The sequence below is a fragment of the Sciurus carolinensis genome, chromosome 1 (genome assembly GCF_902686445.1).
Source record: "Sciurus carolinensis chromosome 1, mSciCar1.2, whole genome shotgun sequence".
In the NCBI taxonomy this organism is placed as follows: domain Eukaryota; kingdom Metazoa; phylum Chordata; class Mammalia; order Rodentia; family Sciuridae; genus Sciurus; species Sciurus carolinensis.
The window spans coordinates 79,379,369-79,401,308 of NC_062213.1; the positions used below are offsets into that span (position 1 = coordinate 79,379,369).

The window sequence follows — 21,940 nt, forward strand, 5'->3', positions numbered from 1 at the left end:
CAACAGGACTTTTATTCATCCAGTTCTCATATCTGGATAAAATACTTAGCTGTTTGACTGTTTTTAGATTCCTACAAAATCCACTCTGCCTCATAACAACCATGGTGAGGGGGCAATTATTTCTTTTTTTTTTTTTTCTTTGTTTTTTTAAGAGAAGCAAAACTCTAAAGTCACCTCCTCTTTGAATGTGAACTTAAGCCTTCTTGAATCTGAAGGCCAGGCTATAGTATCAAGAGCTTGTCTCCCGTTTTCTGTGTGGGTCTGTGCTCTTCCAGAACATCATACTAGAACCGAGTGGGTTTCTCAATTCTCTTGCTCTTTCTTCTGAGGTTGTTATTTTTGGTTTCAGTATTCAAGACAAAATGCTGACAGTTTGACTTCCCTTTCTGTTCACAGCAGCAGTAGTCACATCCTTAAAACTGAATACCCCCAGGGCTGGCACAGGACGGTGAGCAGACTTGGACATCTCTGCTCTGTTTGCTTTGGAAAGACAGAATGGAAAGTGAAGTCGGTGCCTCACTTGAGCTGCTAGGCCTCCCTCTTTGTGGAAAATAGAAGGTGATGACTGATATATCCAAACTCACTTAAGACATCTGGTCTATTTTACCTTCTTTGCACAATCAAGGGTCACAGTTTGATAAGGGAAAAAAAAAAAAAAAAAAAACAGAGGATTGTGATACAATGAACATTGTAATAGGCAATATAATAGAAGGAGAGGACATCTAAAAATTTCTAATTATACTCAAGATTCTATTAATAGCAGGTGTTTTTAATGCCAAGATTATAAAGAGTGAGCATTACACCCTGAAGGCTCCCTTGTACAAGAAGCAAGTAATCAACACTCTAGTACTTAAACATCTTACAAGACATGGAAGTAACTCTTCGGGCCTTGGAGTGTAGTTTAGTGGTAGAGCACTTTTTAGTAAGCACAGAGCCCTGGGTTCAATCCTCAGATCCACCAAAAAAAAAAAAAAAGAAAAGAAAAGAAAAGAAAAAAGAAAAAGAAAGAAAAAAGGAAGATAGAAAAATCTCTTTGAAAAAAATCAATTTTTCTAAAAATGAAAACAACACATTTGACCCATGCAAATCTTGTCACTGGAAGGCTGCATAGGGGTGACACTGGGGTAAACTGGGAACAACCTATGTGCTAGTCAACCTCTTGCAAAGGGTAGATGTTGGGTAGATGTTCAGTACACAGAAGTAGACCAAAGCAGGAATCATCTTTCTAGGCAAGGCTAGAACCTACTCACATCTACTGGAGATAATAAAGAAGAAAAGCTCTCCAACAATTAACCTCTTTTTATACTTGTAGAGACCAATTTCATAGAGGACTTTTCTGCCTTCAACACTAAAAGAACAACATAACCCAGAGAAGCTTTCTTCCACCTTCTAACCAATGGTTACCTAATCCAGTGCCAGAATTTTACAGGTAACACATTGAGATCCACACAATTAAGTGACTTGCCTACCGCCACACAGCAAATACTTGGCAAATCCTGAATATTTCTAATTTCAAAGGTTGGGTAAATTTAAATTGTTGACAATGTCACTTTCTAATTGTTTATTGATCCATAAGAATAAATGGACCCCTGAAACTGGGCTTCTTCGTGGCTATGCAGTCAAGTGAGTCTAATATCAGTCAAAAGCATAAAGATAATTTTCCAAACTTAGCCAACAAGCTCCAACTCTGGGTTTGTTGACCAACTGTTAATTTGTAACCAGGCATTCTCTGTCTTCCAATTCTTAACTTACTCACAAAGGGCAACAAATAAAGACTGGGAAATCCCTGGGAAAATAACACAACCTCCAAGTTCTGTAAATGGTTGGACCATCTTTCAACAGTGAGGATGAATTAAATATTATGAATTTAGCTGTTGTTATGGGCTGAATTGGGTCCCCCAAAATATGTTGAAGTCCTAAACCTCAATACCTATGAATATGAACTTTTCAGGGAAAAGGGTCTTTGAAGATTAAGTTAAAATGAAGTCATTAGGATCATTTATACCCTAATCCAATGACTAGTGTCCTTATAAAACAGGAAAAAATTTGCCAGGTGTGGTGGCACATACCTGTAATCCCAGTGTCTCAGGAGGCTAAGGCAGGAGGATTGCAAGTTCAAAACCAGCCTCAGCATCTTAGGAAGACCCTGAGCAACTTAGCAAGACCCTGTCTCTAAATAAAAAATAAAAAGGACTGGGGGTATGACTCAGTGGTTAAGCACACCTGAGTTCAATAACCAGTACCACCAAAAAAAAAAAAAAAAAAATTGTACACAGGCACCACACAGGACAAATGCCATGTGAAGATTGACATTTTGCTGACACAAGTCAGTGACTCTAAAGATTGCCAACAAGCCACCAGAGGCTAAGGCCCATATTCTCCTGCCTAGCTGTCAGAAGGAACTCATTCTGCCAACATCTTGATGTTGACTTCTAGCCTCTAAAACATTCAGACAATGTTTTATTGTCTAAATCACCCAGTTTGGTTTGTGATAGACTTAGGATTCCTTGTCTGAAATACTTGAAACTAGAAATGTTTCAGACTTTGGATTTTTTTTTAAATTTGGGAATATTTGTACATACATAATGAGATATCTTGAGGATAGAACACAAATTTAAACATAAAATCCACTTTACATTTCACATACACCTTATACACACAGACTGAAGGTAATTTAATACAGTATGACTACTTATTTTGTGCATAAAATGAAGTTTCATGGTGAAGAATTTTCCCTTTGTGGATCATGTTGGTGCTCAAAAAGTTTTAGATTTTTTTGGAGCATTTTGGATTTGGAATTTTCAGATTAGGGATATGCAATCTGTATTTGTTCAGCAGCCCTTGCAAACTAATACCATTTCCCCATCTGTAAAAGAGTTGAAATTAGAGTAACCCTTCCAGTCCAATGACTGTGGTTCCAGGCAGACGTGAACAACACAGGGGCGCTGAGGCCATAACTGGCCCTAGGAAACATGATTCTGGTCATGGGATGGGAGAGGCCATACCTCTCAGTCAAGGAACAAATATTTACCAAGCCCCTATTATGCATCAGGCACTGGGTAGCCACAAGCAGGAAGACCTAATCCCCACTGAGGAGGAAATCTGGTTTCCCAGGGAAGATTAGTTTCCAGCAAAGGGCTATAAGTGAGACACATGCTAAGGAAACACGGGTGGCTCTGGGAACATCAGAATGGTCTGTGTGACAGACAGGCTTCCCTAAGCAAACAAAGAGTTATGGCTTGGTTCTTACAGGTTCCCCAAAAATCTCATGTGTTGGAAGCATGATCCCCAATGCAACAAGGTTCATAGGTTGGACTATTAGGCAGTGATAAAGGCTATGACCTCTTCAGTGGATTAATCCATTTGCTGGAATTATCTATTGATAGCTGGTTGGACTATTGGTGGTACCTGTAGGCAGGTAGTGTAAGACTGGAGTCCACAAGGGCATGGGTGTCTGGGGGACTATCTCTGTTCCTGGCTCCTCTCTCATTCTCTCCCTGCTTCCCTGATGTCATGAGCAGAACAACTTTCCCCTGCCACCCCTTCCCAACATGATGTTCTGCCTCATGTGTAAGTACACAACAGAACAGTGGAGTCAATGGAATCAGCCAACCATGGTCTCAAACTCTGAAACCATGAACCGAAATAACCCTTTCCTCTTTGAATTGTTCTTATCATGTATCTTGGTCATAGTGACAAAAAGCTGACTAACACATGAGGTTTATGCAGACAAAGGTAAGAAAACCAGGAGTGGAGGGAAAGAACTAGCACCCCAACAGCAAGGAGGGAAGGGCATGATGTGCATGCTCCAGGCAAAACCAGTACAGAGCTCTCACAGTCTGTCCTCTAAGAGAAGGGACAGTCTTGATGGGCAGAAACAAGAGAATGTAAGGCTGGAACAGAAGGAGCAGGTATATCTATTGTTCAGCATGAGGTGACAGCTACCAGTTCCTACTGAGATGAACCCTGTGCAGGTCAGTTCATGCTGAGGAGGCACTGTTTACAACAGCAGCAGTAACACAATATTTCAAAGGAATCCCACACTTCCAGATTCACATGATGACTCACTTCCAAACTTCAAAGGCGTATTTAGACTTTAGTTGGACCTGATGGCATTCTTTCCATGTTGTACGTAAGAAAGGAGTCTAGCAGACTGGAAACACGAATTATGAATAAACACACATCATTTAATCTAGACCACACAGACAGTTTTTCTTTCCAACACCTTTTGGTTGTTAGGCTCCTGTGAGAGAGTATGTTCCAGATGTTGGCTTATTTTTTTGAAAACAGCAAAGAAGAGTTGGATAAGTGCTCCAAACTACACACTCCCAACTACACAAAAGGAAAGATTCTCAGAACACTAAATACTCAAATTTGAAAAATGACGACATACTGCCAAGATTCATGTCGCCTTGCTGTCTTTCCTCCCGCTACCTCCTGGCAATCCGGGAATAAAGATATTCAGGTCCTTGTGTGGTAGCACCAGTCTTCAGTGGGTGCCACTCAGGGCACAAGTCTCAGGAAGTTCTATAGAACATGCAGAGTGGACAAGAAGAAATTCAAGATGTACCTTCCCCTCCCCTTACCCACTACCCATGACAAGAAGGACAGAGAGAAGCACCCACAGTTCATCTGCGGCAGATGCTGTCTCTGTTCTCACTCTCACTCAAGCTGAGGATCTCAGAAGACTGAGAAGGGAACTTTCTTACACCAACCTCCCCTCCTGCCTTATGACATCCATCTCCCTATCTTCCTACTCTACTTTGACATGATGCAATTCATTGTTTGTGATGGTTTTGTTTACCAGTTCTCTGACCTGCTAGACTATAACCTCCACAAGATGGGGATAGTGTCCCTCTTATTCATCCCCATACTTAGGACAGTGCCTGACAACAAGAAAGCTCTCAGTAAATCTAGCAACAGCATTCTGCAATAATCACTTGGTGTGAAAGCTTTTGTGAAAAAAGTTCCAAAAGAAGTTTCACATAAAGCACATGGTCAGCAGAGACAACAAACATTTTCTCATTTTGCTGGCAGAATCACCTTAACCAACCTCACAGGAAATGATGTATAACATCAGAATACCAATTCTTTCATCTTACAGAGGGAATTGCAGCAGAATTCTCAAATCAATGTGGCACATGCATTCTGTCCTGTGCACAGACCAATAAAGCAAGACAAATTATAATCACAATAGTGAACAAAAAATCAAAATCAAATACAAAGAACGTTCCTGTCCACAATTAAGAGAGCATGGCCACTGGGATCCCAACAATCCAAATCAGTTCATTAAGAAGGCCTCTTTGGGCTTGAGGGAAAGGAGATGGACAGGCAGCTTTGGCCTTCATGTTGTATCCTTTCCCAAGCCCTATCCTGACCAGCCCTCCCACCTCCCAACTTCTGATTGATAACATTCTTCCAATAATTAATCATCCAGTCAGGACTTGCTCCTGTCTGGGAGCATGATTTTCAGTGTTCTCGTTCTCTTCATTTCTGCATTACTGATTCTAGTGACTAATATTTATTGAGTATTTACTATATTCCAGGCACTAAGTGAACAACAACCCAGGAAAGTAGGGACCTTTATTATTCACATTTTTTAAAATGAGGAAACTGAAGCTTAACAAGGTTAAATAACTTATATGGTTATATAGAAACCAAATGGTAGAACTACTTATAATGTCAACAATTTCAAAAATTCATAAGGAAACCAGAGTCTTCCCCAGATGTCATCCCATGTATAGGTGATAAGAAGGAAACTGAAGAGATCCTCAGATTTTTCTCACTCATCATGAGAGCACTTGATTTTTATCTCATGGAACTTGATGGCACTGGTCTCACACCTCTCACATTCACACCCGACCTCCTTAAGGATAAAAGAATTTATGGGGTGTGGGAGTATATGTCTGTAATCCCATTCACTGAGGATTACAGGTAAGAGGATCATGTTTGAGGCTGGCCTCAGAAACTTAGAGAGATCCTCAGGAACTTAGAAAGACCCTGTCTCAAAATAATAAACAAAAAGAACTGGGAATGGCAGGCCTTGGTTCAATCCCCAGTACAGGAAAAAAAAAAAAAAAAAAAAACAATAAAAAGAAGCCAAGAGTAACTTGGGGTCAGTCCAAAATACGTACTCATAATCAGCATTTTTTTTCTCCAGACCCATGCTTATAACATCAAGAGGTATAGAAACCTCCTACCTAATTTTTCACGGAGGAAGATCAATCAACAAAATATCCAACACCAGTTCTGGCCAACTGATCAAATTCAACTGAAGAAATATATTTTGAGCAGCATAGAAAGGATTGCTAGATAGCTCTCTCTCAAAATCTACTCCTCTCTCTTTGTAATAAAAAGTTCTAACTTTGTCTTAAACCAGGCACTGTCCCAGTCTTTGCTACAGCAGATGCCCAATGACCTGTGACCACATCACTATTAGAACCAGTAACCTGGAAGCAGTAGTGTTATGTGTTATTTTCAGAAAGATTCCTGAATAGGGAGGAAAGGTAGTTGAATCTGAGACTGTAAAAGAAATTTCCATATATAAATGCCCACATTACTTGGCCCTTTCGCCAGAATACAGTGAAAATCCCCTGGAATTCTACCAGATGTAGGCATCCTTCTGTCTGCCTGAATAGTCTTTTGGACAAAAGAGACAACATAAGCTGGGCATGGTGGTGCACACCTGTGATTCCAGAGACTGGAGAAGCTGAGGCAGTTGAATCACAAGTTCAAAGTCAGCCTGAGCAACTTAATGAGACCCAGTCTCAAAATAAAAATAAAAAGGCTGGGGATATAGCTCAGTGGTAGGGCACTCCAGGTTCAATGCCCACTACCACCAAAAAAGAGAGACAGACAGACAGACAGACAAAATAGTTGCCCAGACTAAAGAGCTTTAAAAGTTTTGTTAAGAAAAGCAAAAGTCAAATATATTTTAGGTACAAGGACTTAAAAATTCAAGTGAATTGTAGAGCAATCAGCCAGGATTTGTGAGTAGTGTGGCCAGCTCTCCTCTCTGGGGCCTCCCATCAGGGACCCACAGGGAGAGTCCTGAGTCGTTCACCCCACCAATTACTTCAGCTTGCTCCCCACAATGCACCTTAGGTCCTGGGAATCGTCTTACCCTTTAGTTATTGCTATTTCAGTACTCTTTACCTGGCCCTCTGGTTGTTTCGTTTGTGTGTTTTGCAATAATTGCTGGTTTGAGCCCTTTGTAAAAACCTGTCAGCATTAAATCTGTTTCCTTTCACTTTGAAATGAGCAGGGTGAAAGCCCAGGGCTGGGGAGGTAGAAATGACTCTGAACAATTAAAAATAAATAAAATAGGCTGGGGATGTAGGTCAGTGATAAAGCATTTGCCTACTGTGCAAGAGACCCTGGGTTTGATCATCAGCACTACAAAAGATTGATTAACTAATTAATTAGTTAATAAGAATTGGCTCTGAGCTCAGCTGAGAACTGTCCACTGCAGCCCTCCTGGGCCATCCTCAGGTTACAAAACCACCATTCACACTGGAGAAGAATAACTAACCCAACTGATAGAGTCCTAAGAGCCACAGCTGGTGCCAGGCAGCCACCAGGTGGACATCCTGTAATTGAAAGCCCTTGAACTGCCTGTCACCTCTTCCCCTAGAGAGAAGGAAATGGGGGAGGGGGCTTTGCCTTGTGAGAGTCTTCAGAAAATGAGCACCTTCCTTTGATTTGGAAGATGTCTACACAAATAATTTATTATTAAACTTCAGCATCCTGACCTACCCCTAAAATAATTTGGGATAAGCTCACAGCCTTCTGAAACAGGCCTTCAAATTTTCTCATCTCGCCATCAGAGGAACACCAGTAAGGATGGGTCGAGAGGAATTGAAGATTATTGTTAAGAAAAGGAAGTGTTACAGGTGAAACTGCCATGGCTGCACCCTAGCTCCTATCCCTAGAGCCAATTTCATATGTTGAGACCTTAACCCTAGTTCCTCACAACGCATCTTATTTGGAAATAGGCAAATTGTAGATGCATTAGCTAAGACAAGGTCACATTGGAGTGGTGTGGGCCCCTAGTCCAATATGACTGTATCCTCATAAGGGGAAATTTGGACCCAGACCACACATAAGGAGAACACTGCTGGGCATGGTGGTGCACATCTGTAATCCCAGTGGCTCGGGAGGCTGAAGCAGGAGGATGAGAGCTCAAAGTCAGCCTCAGCAACTTAGCGAAACCCTAAGCAACTCAGTGAGACCCTGTCTCTAAATAAAATACAAAAAATGGCTAGGGATGTGGCTCAGTGCTCCTGACTTCAATCCCCGGTACCAAAAAGAAGGAAAAAAAAAAAAAAAAAAGAGAGAGAGAGAGAGAATACCATGTGAAGATGAAGGCAGAAATCAGAGTGATGCTTCTACAATCCAAGGAGTGCTACAAAAAAGCACCAGAATCTTGGGGAGAGGCCTCACAGCCTCAGAAGGAGCAGCCCTGTCAACACATTCATCTCCCCTTCCAGCATCCAGACTGTTGGACAATAAACTTCTGTTGATATCATGCAACTTTGTTATAGCAGCCCAAGGAACTCATACAGAAGGTCTAACAAGACCGTGAATGGCCCAGAGCAATTAGTTTTGTCCAGAATCCACAGCCTCCAAGCCCAGATCCAAAGAATAACAGTGAAGGGCTGTTTCGGTCCAACTCAGTCTGCTGTTGATGGGCTCTGTGAATTCCCTTTCATCACACCCCTATGTGGAAGACTGAGGCAACTCTGATATCTAGGTGGATCCCTACTAGCTAATGGGCTAGTATATAAGGCTTTGAGCCAGCAAGATTTAAGTTGCGTACAGTCAGCTCTGCGATGGCCCTTATTTTGTAGCCTGTAGTGTTCCTGAACCTCACACACTGAATCCCGGTAAACACTCTTCTTTCTAAGAGTGTTCTAAGAGACAGCTAAGAGCATGCATCCCACAGGTCTCTGCCTGGTATATACGCCACCCCACTGATACCTTCCTCCTGAGAAACTGAGGTTCCCCCACATCCAGATGTGCCCCCACAGGTTTTCAAAGTCAATAACCTTGCAAACTCCTCTGGCTCTTTCCAACCTCAAAGATGTGTTCTAGGGTCACCGAGTCCATCCCATCAATTTAACTTGAAGTAGTTTTTCCAAGAATAAGTTTAAATCATTCCCAGTGCTCTTACGAAATTCTGAGACCTGTAAGACATTTGAACTCCTAAATAATATGCTGACCTCTTAAATGATAAAGAATTCTATAAGGAAATAGTACTGGAGGTTGAAGGCAGGGCCTCACACATGCTAGGCAAGTGCTCTACCACTAAGCTACATCCCCAGCCCATTTTATTTTTAAGTTTTTATTTCGAGACAAGGTCTTGATAAATTTCCCAGGTTGGTCTCAAACTTGTGATCCTCCTGCCTCAGCCTCCTGAGTAGATAGTATTGCAGGTATGCACAACCATGCCTGCAAGAAAGGTGTTTTATCTGTGTCATGTTTACGAAATACAGACCAAGAGAATAATGTGCCTAAGAGATGAAACTGACTCATAGGCATCTCTCCTGCATTGCCAGGACCTTGCTTCCTAAGGCCCATCTCTTTGAGAAGCCAGTCCCCAAGCCAAGTGTCCTGGAGGCATTTCTCATATGACTCAGGGGACAAGACTCACCCACTAGTCCCCATCCCCTATTCACTGGCCTATTCCCAGTCTCCTAAGGAAGTCACAAAGCAACTAGCAAGGAGCCCGCAACAAGGAACTGAAATAAATACCTGACACCTGTCCTAATGCATCCTGGACATCGATTTGTTTCCTGTTATCGTTCCTGATCTAGCCAAAGGGGCACCGATTCTTTTATTTTTTAAGAATTTCATTTCTTTGCTGCTTCCAAAAATAGTTTCACTACCCCTTCACTTGTCAACTCACTTTTTTAACACCCTCTTGATCTAGAACTTTAAAAATTATTTTCTAGAGTTCGACTATTAAGGAGCTTAGGTCTAATTGAATGAGTTGAACTTCACATGACCAGAGCCTAAGTCCTGTGGACAATGTATTTTGCACCAAAGAAAACCCTATGACTAGTGAAATATCCTACAGAATAGAAGCCATGTGGGAAGCTAACAGGACTGACTCTTCTGCTCTAGACCCTGAAGGAAAATGATGTTTTTGTCTTTCTGTAGAGTTGATGTAGGCTTAAGGGGCAGATAAGCTTAAGGAAAAGAGGTTGTAACACTGCTGGGACACCTTGAGTGTTGTAGGACTTGGGCACAGCAGGGGCCTTAGTAAAGGGTGACTCCATACAGCCTGCCTGATTCACCTGCAGCTGCGTTCCCCATTGGGGCAAAGTCTTGGGAACCAGAAGGCTTTTATCTGGCTCCACATCCTTCATGCAAAAATTTATTAGAGAGTTTCAGTGGCCTTTGAAAAACTGCTTGGCTCTGGTCTCTTTTGTAGAAGATGCTGTCTGTCCAGCAACTACTATGAAAATGCTTTTTTGATCAATTAATATTGAAACCTTATTAATTATAGATTAAATGTAATATTTTAATAGACTACTATTCCTGAAAATGCATTTTTTAACTTATTCCACAGACTGGCTTATATATTGTAGATGAATGATATCACATCTTCAGGGATTCCTTCTCTGAAATGTTGGGTAACTTCAGATGTGACTCATGAAATTGTTTCCTAAAAAGTCATTATTGGTCTTCATTTTCTTAATGAAAAATATTACAGCTACATTTATTGTTTCACATATGAATATGACCACAACAAGAAATTTGAAATTCTAAGTCCTAATCATTTGAGTTACCGAAAAGCAGCTGAATTTGGTGGAGGGCAAAATTTTGAATTACTTAATATCGTCATGATTTCTTCTTTCTCTACATAAGTAAACGAACCATCCAATAATCTCAAGCTAGTTTCCCAAATATGTGTAGTTATAGTATTTGTTGCAATAAGTGCAATAAGTGACATTAACATCCCTGAAATGCTATAAAACTCTGAAATAGTTTTCAATATTTTTCTTTTCAAAAGGGAAAATTATTTATGTTTTACCATATTCTCTCTCTCTCTCTTTTTTTTTTTTTTTTTTTTTTTTTTGTGGTGCTAGGATTGAACCCAGGACCTTCTGCATGCCATATTCTCATTAAGTATAGTTATTGTGTATAAGATGCCATGGTATTTGTTTGCATGTTATGAGGATATGTAATTAATTGAATTACAGCATTCACCATCAACACATAGAAAACTAAACTTAAAGATTGTTCTAGCAATCTAGATATTTGTTATTCATGCTATTGTTGCTTCATCTGTTTGATATTTACTAAATTTTTTCTTCCACAAAGTGAGTCAACTTGGAATAAAAGAAGCCAGTGGAAAAGTTTACACTTTGCCAATTCATCACCTGAAAAACTACAATTTACTTTTTAATAAGCTGACCATACGTGAAGTTCACTTTCTGTAAGACTTGGCTGGTTAAACCCTGCCTGTCAAACTTCTCCAGCATTTCCTTGTCCTGAAGGAGTCCCTCTGTGGTGGCAATGTCCAGTCCTCTATTGTGTGTACAAGTTTCTAAGGCTGCTTGTTTTGCTTCTATATTATGTTGCTACTAAATGAATCTAAGATACTAAACAAACAGAAACAGAAACCAAACACTTATTGCTATGGTGTTAATGGCAAATAATTTAAATAAGAACTTTGTTTACTCAGAATCTGGGTTACATTTTTTTTTAATTATATTTAAACTCTGGTTGGTCAAAAGAGAAAAGAAAGTGTTTTTGTAGTGAATTCTTATAAAAATATTGCATCTTTAACCCATTATTAAGTCCCATGTTTTCAATTCTGTGAGCACAATAATCATTTCAAAGTTACCACAAGAAGTATATTTGCTTTAAGTTTTTAATAGATGTTCCATATCTAGGATGATGGGACAAAATGGGTTAATTTTCAATTTATCAAATGAAGCAAAGAGTTTGGGCATTTATTAAGAAGTTGTAGTTGTAGAAGCTTTGGGTTGATAGGTTTTTGATCCGTGAGGTCACAGGGGCAGGACTCTCTTCTGAGGAGCCAAGTTTCTCAGGAACACATGACTTATCCAAAGACACATCCACTGCCAACCACTTTTGCTGCACAGCCATCACCTAGTAAGCAGCAATCTGTCTAGCCTCCTGATCCTAGTTACCTCCCAAGGTTGCAGCTTGGCACCTGTCCCCAGTGCAGAAAGGACAAGAGGAAATCATGTAGCAACACTCCCACCTGGAGGCCCCAGTTCCAGGCCCCACCTAACATCACCAAAACCATCAACAGAACCAACCAAAGGCTTCCACACCACATGGAACTCCCCATGAAACCCAAAACAAACAAGATCTACATTTCCAAATTGAGAGTTCACAATGCGCTAAATGCTGAATGTGGTAGTTTACCCAGACTTACTGGTATCATTCCCAATGATAGATTTGGAAACAGAATCACAAGATGTGAGATAAGGTGCATGGGGTCAATTAAACATCTTAAAGCAGGTGTTCTGAATCATATGCAATGCTGCCCCTGACCCCATGCAGACACCCTAGGGACCAGGAACATTCTTCACACTTACAAACCAATGATGTGTCCCAGAGTGTAGAATGAGAACACAGCACTAAGTAAGTTACAAGAGGGACTTCTCACCTGCACTCCTCCAGCACTACTGTAAGGGTTAGGCCTATCTCTACATCTGTAAACAAGATGGGCAGACTCACTAATGCTCCTTCCAGCTCCAACCTTCTAGCAGGTGTGTGTGAAATCCACTATCACAGACAGAGCAGCTAGTAACTCAACTGAAACAAAAACACACACTTTTCTCAGAAAGAAAAGAAATCAAAAACAATAAGAGAGAGTGTGTTCACTCAAACCATCACACCCAACTTGACCATCTCCAACATTCCTGGGAGGTGAGAGTTCTCACCCTCCCTTCATGAGGCACTTGGAGGTTCCTAGAGGAGTAGAGTTCATATGCAGACCACACCCTCTGATTCCACATCTGTGCCCCAGCAGGGATACTCTGAAGCTTCTCCTCTCCAGTTACTGCAGACTGGAAATGTGTCTGTGGCTTGACTTTACTAATTAAACTTTACTAATTTGCAATTTCAACAAAAGAAACTAATATTGTCCAAGTTAGAAACCACAAAGTCCTGGGGCTGGGGAGATAGCTCAGTTGGTAGAGTGCTTACCTTGCAAGCACAAGGCCCTGAGTTCGATCTCCAAGCACCCAAAAAAAAAAAAAAAAAAAAAAAAAAAAACACAAAGTCCTATATAATTCCTCCCAGTTGGGTATTGGGTTCCTAAATATATCCTTCTCCATATTCTTTTCAGACCTTTTGATCTAGCCCTTCTCATGTCCTCAAAGTCTTCCAGCATCAGACTGCCCCAGCAGCCTCCTAACTGGTCTTCATGCATTCGTCTGGTCCCATGCCCCTGTGAGCCACTCTGCTATTTGGCTCCATAATAAATAAGTATCACTGTTACTTTGAAAACCTAAGGGTGATCATATTATTCCTCTGTTTATCACTTTCTAGAATCTAAAGGATCTTAAGATTCATGAATCTTACAGATCAAGTTCAAACCACAAGTGTGGTTCACGGGATCTTGTACCTGACAACATTTTCCAAACTCCCTCTCAAAGCTGGAAGAACTCAGAAATATCTGCATAAATGCCTCATAGGAAAGATAGTTCAATCATCTTCTTTATAGTAACCAAGACCAAAAGGTATTTGGCCCAGACCTTTACTTTCTGTACCATCTTTGGCAGATTTTTCTACCCATTAAGCAATCTTCCACATTTAAGTAAAAGTGAAAGATACCTTCCCTTTCTAAAACCTAATTTTAAAAACTTAACATCTTAGTCACCATTTCCTACTTAAAAAAAAAAAAAAGAAGAAGAAGGAGAAATGCATATATTGTACCTGTGATTTCTAAAACATATGTAGAAATCCCTCAATTGTATCAAGAGAGCCAGATTTCGGAAGGACCAAAGCAAAGTGCTGATCTTGCTGCAGGCCTGTAGCTCAGATGCTGCAGAGGAATGAACTTGGTCTCTACTTGTGTTTGTCACAGGGAACAGAGATGTTGTTTGCAGTGTCACTGGTATTACCTGTAGCAACGGTAAACATACTTCCACACCACACAGAGAACTGGCAGACACAGCACTGGTCTGGAATTCACGACTGTGTTTATGTATCAGTGCGTGGAGTCCTCTCATTTAGATAAAGAAATGTTCCGACTGCAGTGCCCAACTTAGGCGGCAAACAAAATAACTTGTTGTGTTCTTTCTCTATTCAATTCATCTTTCGTGGTACATAAACATAATGTGGCATAACTACACAAGAGTTTTTCCCTTATTTTGAGGTTGATATTTTCAATGGTTGTCTAGAAACGTGTGTTGCAGTTGGTTGGACATTATGAGGTGAAGGTCACGTACCATGGGTTCAACACAACAGACATTTGTCGACTGCCTGTTTCCTTAAAATCTGGGCCTTCAGAAAATAAAACTTCTGATTTCCTAGGGTTCAAAGGCCAGTTATCTTTTATAGAAAGATAATTATCAATGGGCATACATTCTCTCTACTTTTCACTTTTTCTCTCAATAACTGTATAAGTCCCCATTAAGGCCAGCAGTCAAGCACTGAGAGGGATAAGTGACCCAGGGAAGTGGGACCTCAGAACATGATAAACATGTCAGATTACTCAACATCATCATTACCTTGATTTTGGTCTCCAGAAACCCTGGATCAAGGCCTCCTGTTGTTGTGTTTTGTTTTGTTTTGTTTTGTCTTTTAACAACTTTATTAAGGTTTAATAAATATATAAGGGACTGCAAATATTTACTATATGCAATCTGAGGAATTGCATACATTCATGAAACCATTATGAATCAGGTTAAAAAACATATCTGACACCCCCAAAGATTCCTTGTGTCTTTTGTGGTTTGTTATTTGTTTGTCTTTAGTGCTAAGAACAGATAACATGAGATGTACTCCTAACTAATTCTAAAATACACAGTTCTTTATTGTTAACTATAGACACTATGCTGTATGGCAGATCTCTATGAATTATTTATCTTGTATAACTGAAATTTTATGCCCTTTGAACAATATGTCCCCATTCTCCCATCCCCATCACCTGGCAACCACCATTCTATTTTCTGTTTCTAAGAGTTTGACTACTTTAGATCCCTTATATAATGGAATCATGCAGTATTTGTACTTTCTGTACTCGACTTATTTCACCTTAGCATAATCTCCTCCCGTTTCATTCATTTTGTTGCAGATGGCAGGATCTCCTTTTTTAAGACTGAATTGTATTCCAATACATACAGACAAACAGATCACACTTGCCTTATCCATTCAGTTATCAACAGATATTTATGCTGTTTTACTTCTTGGCTATTAAATATAATGTTGCAATAAACATAAGAATGCTAACATCTCAGGGCTGGAGAGATAGCTCAGTCGGTAGAGTGCTTGAAGGCCCTGGGTTCGATCCCCAGCACCCAAAAAAAAAGAATGCTAATATCTCTTAAAGACCCAAATTTCAATTCTCTTGTTTATATGCCCAGAAGTGAGATAGTTGGATCATATGGTAGTTTCATTTTTAATTTTTTGAAGAATCTCTCCACTGTTTTCCATAGCTGCTACACCACTGTACATTCCCAATAGTGTACAAAGTTTGCAAATTTTCCCACATCTTATCAACACTTGCTTTCTTTTGTTATTTTTCAAAATAGTCATCCCAGCAGGTGTGAGATGACATTGTGGTTTTGATTTTCATTTCTCTAATGAAAGATGCTAACCATTTTTCAATATACCTGCTTGCCACCTGAATGTTTTCTTTAGAGAAACATCTATTTGAGTTCTTTGCACATTTTTTCAATCAATTATTTGGTTTTCAACTTTTGAGTTGTAGTCTCATATTGGTTTTAATGCTTAGAGCAAAGGTGAAATCGTTTGGTCTTCTCAAAGCATGAAATAACTTTTTTGTGCAGGGGAACATGCAAGAAGCAAAGTTTCTTCAAGGCTGACCTTGGAATGTCAATTACAGAGGAAGAAATTCTTTCTGGAAGAACCAGTCTTTTGAAACATTTACCATCTCTTGACAATTTAAACAGCAGGGGGCAGGATTGTACAATGGAAAAAAATCCACAGGTGGCCAGTCAGAAACCTAGACTGGTCACAGTCCTGTTGCAACTTTTTAACTTCCATTGGAGCTTTGTAAATTAAGGAGCTGGATCAGATGGACACATTGTTTTTCTTTCATTTAATATTATTGCAGGGTTGGAGGTGTAGCTCTGTTCTAGAATACTTACCTAGCATGCACAAAGTCCTGGCTTCCATTCCCAACACTGCAAAAATAATAGTAATACTATTATGGCATAGTTACCATGTGCTAGATACAGTGTTAGGTGCTAAAACAAACAAACTCCATTAACAAGTTTAAGTTTACTTAAAGAACCAGCAGAAATAAATACATTAATTATATTCTAAGGCTAACAGATAATGAATAAAGAGTGCATCCGGGACCAAAGTGCAGTTTCAACATCCCTAAGAACCACTTCAGCTCAAATAAAACGGAATTTAACACAAGTCTCCAGATTTAACTTCAGGTAATAGTTGGTGAAGGTGCAAGTTTAGAATATTTTAACCACTCTGGCTTCATTTCAAACTTTCACAGACACAGCTCCAACTCTAGGCCACAAATACAACTCAATCAGAAGTATCTATCCTAACTGGAGAGCATCATGCTCAGTGAAATTAGCCAGATTCAGAAAACAAAGGGTCTTATGTTTTCTCTCCTATGTGAATGCTACAGAGGGAAAAAAAGGAATAAAACAGAGATCTCAAGAAAATAACAGGGAGACCAGTAGAGTAGAGGATGGTGATGGAGTGAGAGGGAAGCGGGAAGGGCATAGGGAAGTACTGGGGGGATGAAATCAACCAAACTATGCTGTGTGTATGTCTGAATATACCACAATGAATCTCACTTTTATGCATAAGGCACCAGTTTTTAAAAGGGGATGGGGGTAGCCAGGTGTGGTGGTGCACACCTGTAATCCCAGCAGCTTGGGAGGTTGAGGCAAGAGAATGGTGAGTTCAAAGCCAGACTCAGCAAAAGCAACTCAGTGAGACCCTGTCTCTAAATAAAATATAAAATAGCGCTGGGGATGTGGCCCAGTGGTTAAGTGCCCCTGAGTTCAATCCCCAGTACTAAAAGAAGGGGTGGGTAACACCAGTAGAGGAGAGGAAGGGAATCACGGAGAGAGACAGGAGGGGAGGAAAAAGGAAGGTTCTGGGGAATGAAATTGATCAACTTACATTATGTGCATGTACAAATATTTCATAATGAATCACACTATTATGTATAACCATAATGCACCAATTAAAATTCTCACCAAAAAAAATTTTACAAAGAAATAGCCATCCTTTCTCCCCATCGTTTATATCACTTCATTTTTTCCACCTCTTTTTGGTGGCCGTATTTTGTTCGAAGAGTTCCCAACAGTGTAACCTTGCAATCATGCTTGACTCCTCTCTCCCCATTCCTTCCTGAATTTAATATGTTCCCAACAAAACTGCCTATTTGTACCAAGAAAATGCCCTCTCCCCAACAACCACAATGCCGACCTCCATGATGTAGCTCCCTTTCCCAGGGGAATTCCAGGTGCTCCTGCCCCTCACCCCACCATGGAAACCTGGAAGGGGGGACTGCTCACTCCTTACTCAGTCTCCTTCCTGACTTTCATGGGACCTGAGAAGGGAGGGAAACCACCTTGGCAAATGCTTTCTACCAGTTCAGACTGGCAGGAACCAGGGGCTTTCCCACAGGGCCAAACCAGACCCCAGGCACAAACGTGTCTGCATTCCAAGACTGAAGCCCATCACCATCCTTCCAGTCCCTTCAAAGCTGGCCAAAAAGCCTCCAACCAATGCCAAGCCTGAGAGCTCCTCCCCTTCCACTGGGAAGGGCCGTTTCCTGCCTGCCTTGCACAGCCTCTTTATGAGAGTGGTACATTAACAATCATCTTGCAAAACTTTCACTTTGGACAACAAAATCTAAAAAACTGTATTCAAAGAAGATTTATATGAGATAATACTTCAGATGAGCCAAGACCCATTCCATCCTGAAAGATAATTTTACTAACTAAGCAAAATACTATCATAATATGTTTATTTTTTAAAAAATTGTTTGGAGAGTCTTCCTTCTAAATCAGATTAAATATTCTTAGCTCCTTAAATAACTTCAGGCCCTTCCCCACCTTGACTGTCCTCTGAGCACATTCCAGATTGTTGCTTTCTTTTAAAATGTGGCATCTGAGTAAGAGAGAACACAAGATTTTCTGTGGAACACAAGCTTCTTATCCACACACTCCAATGTTTGCACACACTGACCTAGGTGGACTTCTTTACTTCCTTATCACATGCACTGCACCCAAGTCAAGGTCTTCTGTTCTGGGCTAAGCAGACTGGATTTGAAAGCTTTTGTTTGTGTTTTTGTCTTACAGGAATCAGAGAACATTAGAACTGAAGAGTCTGAAGAAACTGCTGGTGCAGGTTGAGCATCTGAAATCCAAAACGCTCCACATCAGAAACTTGAGTGCTGACATGATGCCACAAGAATACAATTCCCCTTCTGACCCCATGTGACCAATCACAGTCAAAACGCTGACACACTAAAATATTGTGTAAAATTATTTTTATAGGATGTAGACAAGGTATATGTGAAACTGAAATAAATTTCGTGTTTACTCTCAGATCTCACTTCCAAGATATCCTATGATGTAATGTGCAAATATTCCACAGTTTAAAAAAAAAAATTTAGAAATCCCAAACACTTCTGGTCCCAAGCATTTTGGATAAGGGCTACTCAACCTTAACATGTTTTCAAGTTATGGGTTACAGCCCATTCAGGGGATGTGAAATCAATTCAGTAGGTCACTATTAGGATGGACTATTTCTGTGCCCCCATTCATAGAGTGATATCTCAATCATCAGTATTATGATATTAAGAGATGGGCCTTTAGAAGATGTTTAGATCATGAGGATGAAGCCCGTGTGAATGGGATTAGTGCTCTCCTAGACGACCTGCCAGAAAAGTCCTTTGCACTTCTTGCCATCTGAGGACACAGTGAGGAAAAAGTATCATCTTTGAACCAGAAAGTGAGTCCTCACCAAACATCTTTGCCAGAGCCTTGATCTTAGACTTCATAACTGTAAGAGATAAATATTTTCTATTTAAGTCACCTGGCCCATTTTTGTTACAGCAACTTGAATGGACTAAGTTACCATCAGCTCTTTCAGTAAATAAACAAACAAACAAATAAATAAAATAAAAAGACATAAAATAGAATAAAATGTATCAGAGCTAATTGCACATAGAATGGCAAGTGTTATTTCACTAAGTTTTTGTTTCAGATGGGGCACACCTCTGTAATCCCAGCAACTCAGGAGGCTGAGGCAGGATTGCCAAATTCAAAGCCAGACTGACTAGTTTCGTGATACTCTGTCTTAAAATAAAAAAATAAAAAAGAGTGGGCATGTAAATCAGTGGTAGAGCACTCCTGGACTCAAACCCCAGTATTAAAAATAAAAATTTGTTGTTTCATATTTTATGCACAAGTATTTATATACATAATTATGTAGATTATGACCATAGTTGAAATTTGGCACACAAAAAAATTAAAAACCACCAATCTAGTTCAACCAGGAGACAGCAGTCAGCAGTAATAGATAAGCATTTGTTGGAAATTTACAGTCAGAAAATCCCTGGTTTGCAGTCTTGGGTCTGGCATTTAGAAATGGCAGCACCCCAGGAACTTATTTAACTCTACAGAAACCCAATTCAGCTCCTCATCAATAAAATGGGGTAACAACAGTACTTTCCTCAAAGAGTTATTAAGGAGAAACAAACTAATTCATCCTTGCATTGAGCATATATCATGGTGCAAGGAAACAATATGTCCTTCATTGCCCCATACTTTTGACCTTCCTGATGACAACCCTTTATGTTACCAGCCATCCAATAAGGAAAGGGACGCAGTCTGGTCCAGACGTATGTACTTAAGCACTCCACCATACTGGCTCCAAGTACACTACGTCTCTGCACTAACGTGATGATGCATTTGAAATACTTAACACAATTAGTACTAAGTACTAACTACATACTTAGGAGTCTTTAAAATTCAGCACCAAAGGGCAGACTGTCCATGAAGTATAGATTGAGTCCTTGCTTCCTTCACCATAAGTTTTATTTTATCAGTAGTCACACCCCTTAACTAAAGGGGATACAACCAGTGAATGCCTAAAACCATGCATAGTATTGAATTTTATAGAGAGTATGTTTTTTCCTATTTATACATACCTATGATAAAGTTTAATTATAAATTAGGCATAGTGTGAGATTAAAAACAATAACTATAATAAAATAGAATAATTGCAATAATAAACTGTAATAAAATTGCCAGCAGCATCATCACTCTTGCACTTTGGGACAGTTATTAAGTAATGTAATATATAACTTACATAATATATTAAGTAATATAAATATAAACATGAGCACTATGACACCAGGACAGTCAATCTGATAATTGAGAGGGCAGCAGTATAAAGTGTGGACAACTGGACAGAGAGCATGGACTCACATCCCAGGCGGGCTAGGGTGGGACAGAATAGGACAACACCAGATTTTATCACACAGTTCAGAAAAGTGCACAACTTAAAACTTACGAATTATTTCTGAAATTTTCCATTCAATATTATTTGGACTGTAGTTGATCACAGGTGACTAAAACCACAACACAAAACTGTAGATGGGGGCAGGGGAAGTTTTGCTAAATAACAGGCTTCGTGATGAAGTTCACTGACACTCTGGCTGAAGTCTCTTACCTTGCCAAGGACTAGCAATTGGCAGTTTGCCAGCTGGCAGTCCAGAGGCACTGAGTAAAGCTGTTAGATTACATTGTGATATCATCACAGTCCAACCGGACTATTGCTACATTGTCTTGGACACGTATTCAGCTCCCTTATACCATCCACAGCTCTATTGACTACTCCATCAAAAACAAACAACTAATTAGAACAAGTAAAAAATTAATAAAAAAATTTGCTTCTGTCCACATGCACCTGGTCCGTTTCAGCCCACTGAAAGCTTCTAGAACCTTTTCCATCCAAATGCAACTATTATCCTCGCTGGCCTGTGTCATCTCCCCACCTTCTGAATCTTCACCTCTTTATTCAGGAGGGCATCAAGGGCAGGTCTGCTTTTCTTACAATAAGAACTAGCTCAAACCTGCAGATCCTTTGCTACCTGAGCACCTCTGCCTTGTGTTTGTTGCTCTTTCTCAGATTCTCATTTTCCAAGTAGGGAACTGGAGAGGAAGCCCTAAGAGATAAACTGCTTTGAAGGCTCCACCTTGTGGCGCATGTGCATCCGTGCACCTGGTAGACGGGAAAGGAGGAGGAGTTTATGCAGAGGTGAGAAGGAAAGACACAAGGCAGGTAGAGAATGTTTGTATAGTTATCTTGATCTCCACAGTGAATACTTTTTTTCTCTCAACATTTCTAAGTAAAATCAAACTGACTGAACATTTTCACACTGTGAATAAATAAATATTAACACAACATTAATGTCTTAGAAAACAATTTTTTAATGAGCTACGTGGTTAAAGAGAAATTTTTCAAATATGTTTTCACTACCCAGAGTTTTAAGTTTGAAATTAAAATTCACTTTTCTTCTGCTTATGATTTAGAAATTATCTTTAAGAAATCTTTGATTTAAGAGGCTGGGATTGTGGCTCAGTGGTAGAGCGCTTGCCTCACATGTGTGAGGCACTGGGTTTGCTCCTCAGCACCACATAAAAATAAACAAATAAAAGCATGCTGTCCATTTATAACTACAAAAAAAATTTTTAAAGCAATCTTTTATTTAAAA

General features: G+C 39.9%; 1 protein-coding gene across 5 annotated transcripts in view; it reads right to left on the reverse strand.

Moving 5' to 3' along the window:
• Rp1 (RP1 axonemal microtubule associated) overlaps positions 1 to 14,030 on the reverse strand; it is a 316,770-nt gene extending 302,740 nt beyond the window's left edge. For all 5 annotated transcript variants that reach the window (XR_007109811.1, XM_047561225.1, XM_047561216.1 and 2 more), the window contains exon 1: positions 13,924 to 14,030. The gene's annotated coding sequence lies outside the window, so the exon portion shown is untranslated. The remainder of the gene's footprint in view (positions 1 to 13,923) is intronic.
• Between the last annotated feature and the right edge of the window lie 7,910 nt (positions 14,031 to 21,940).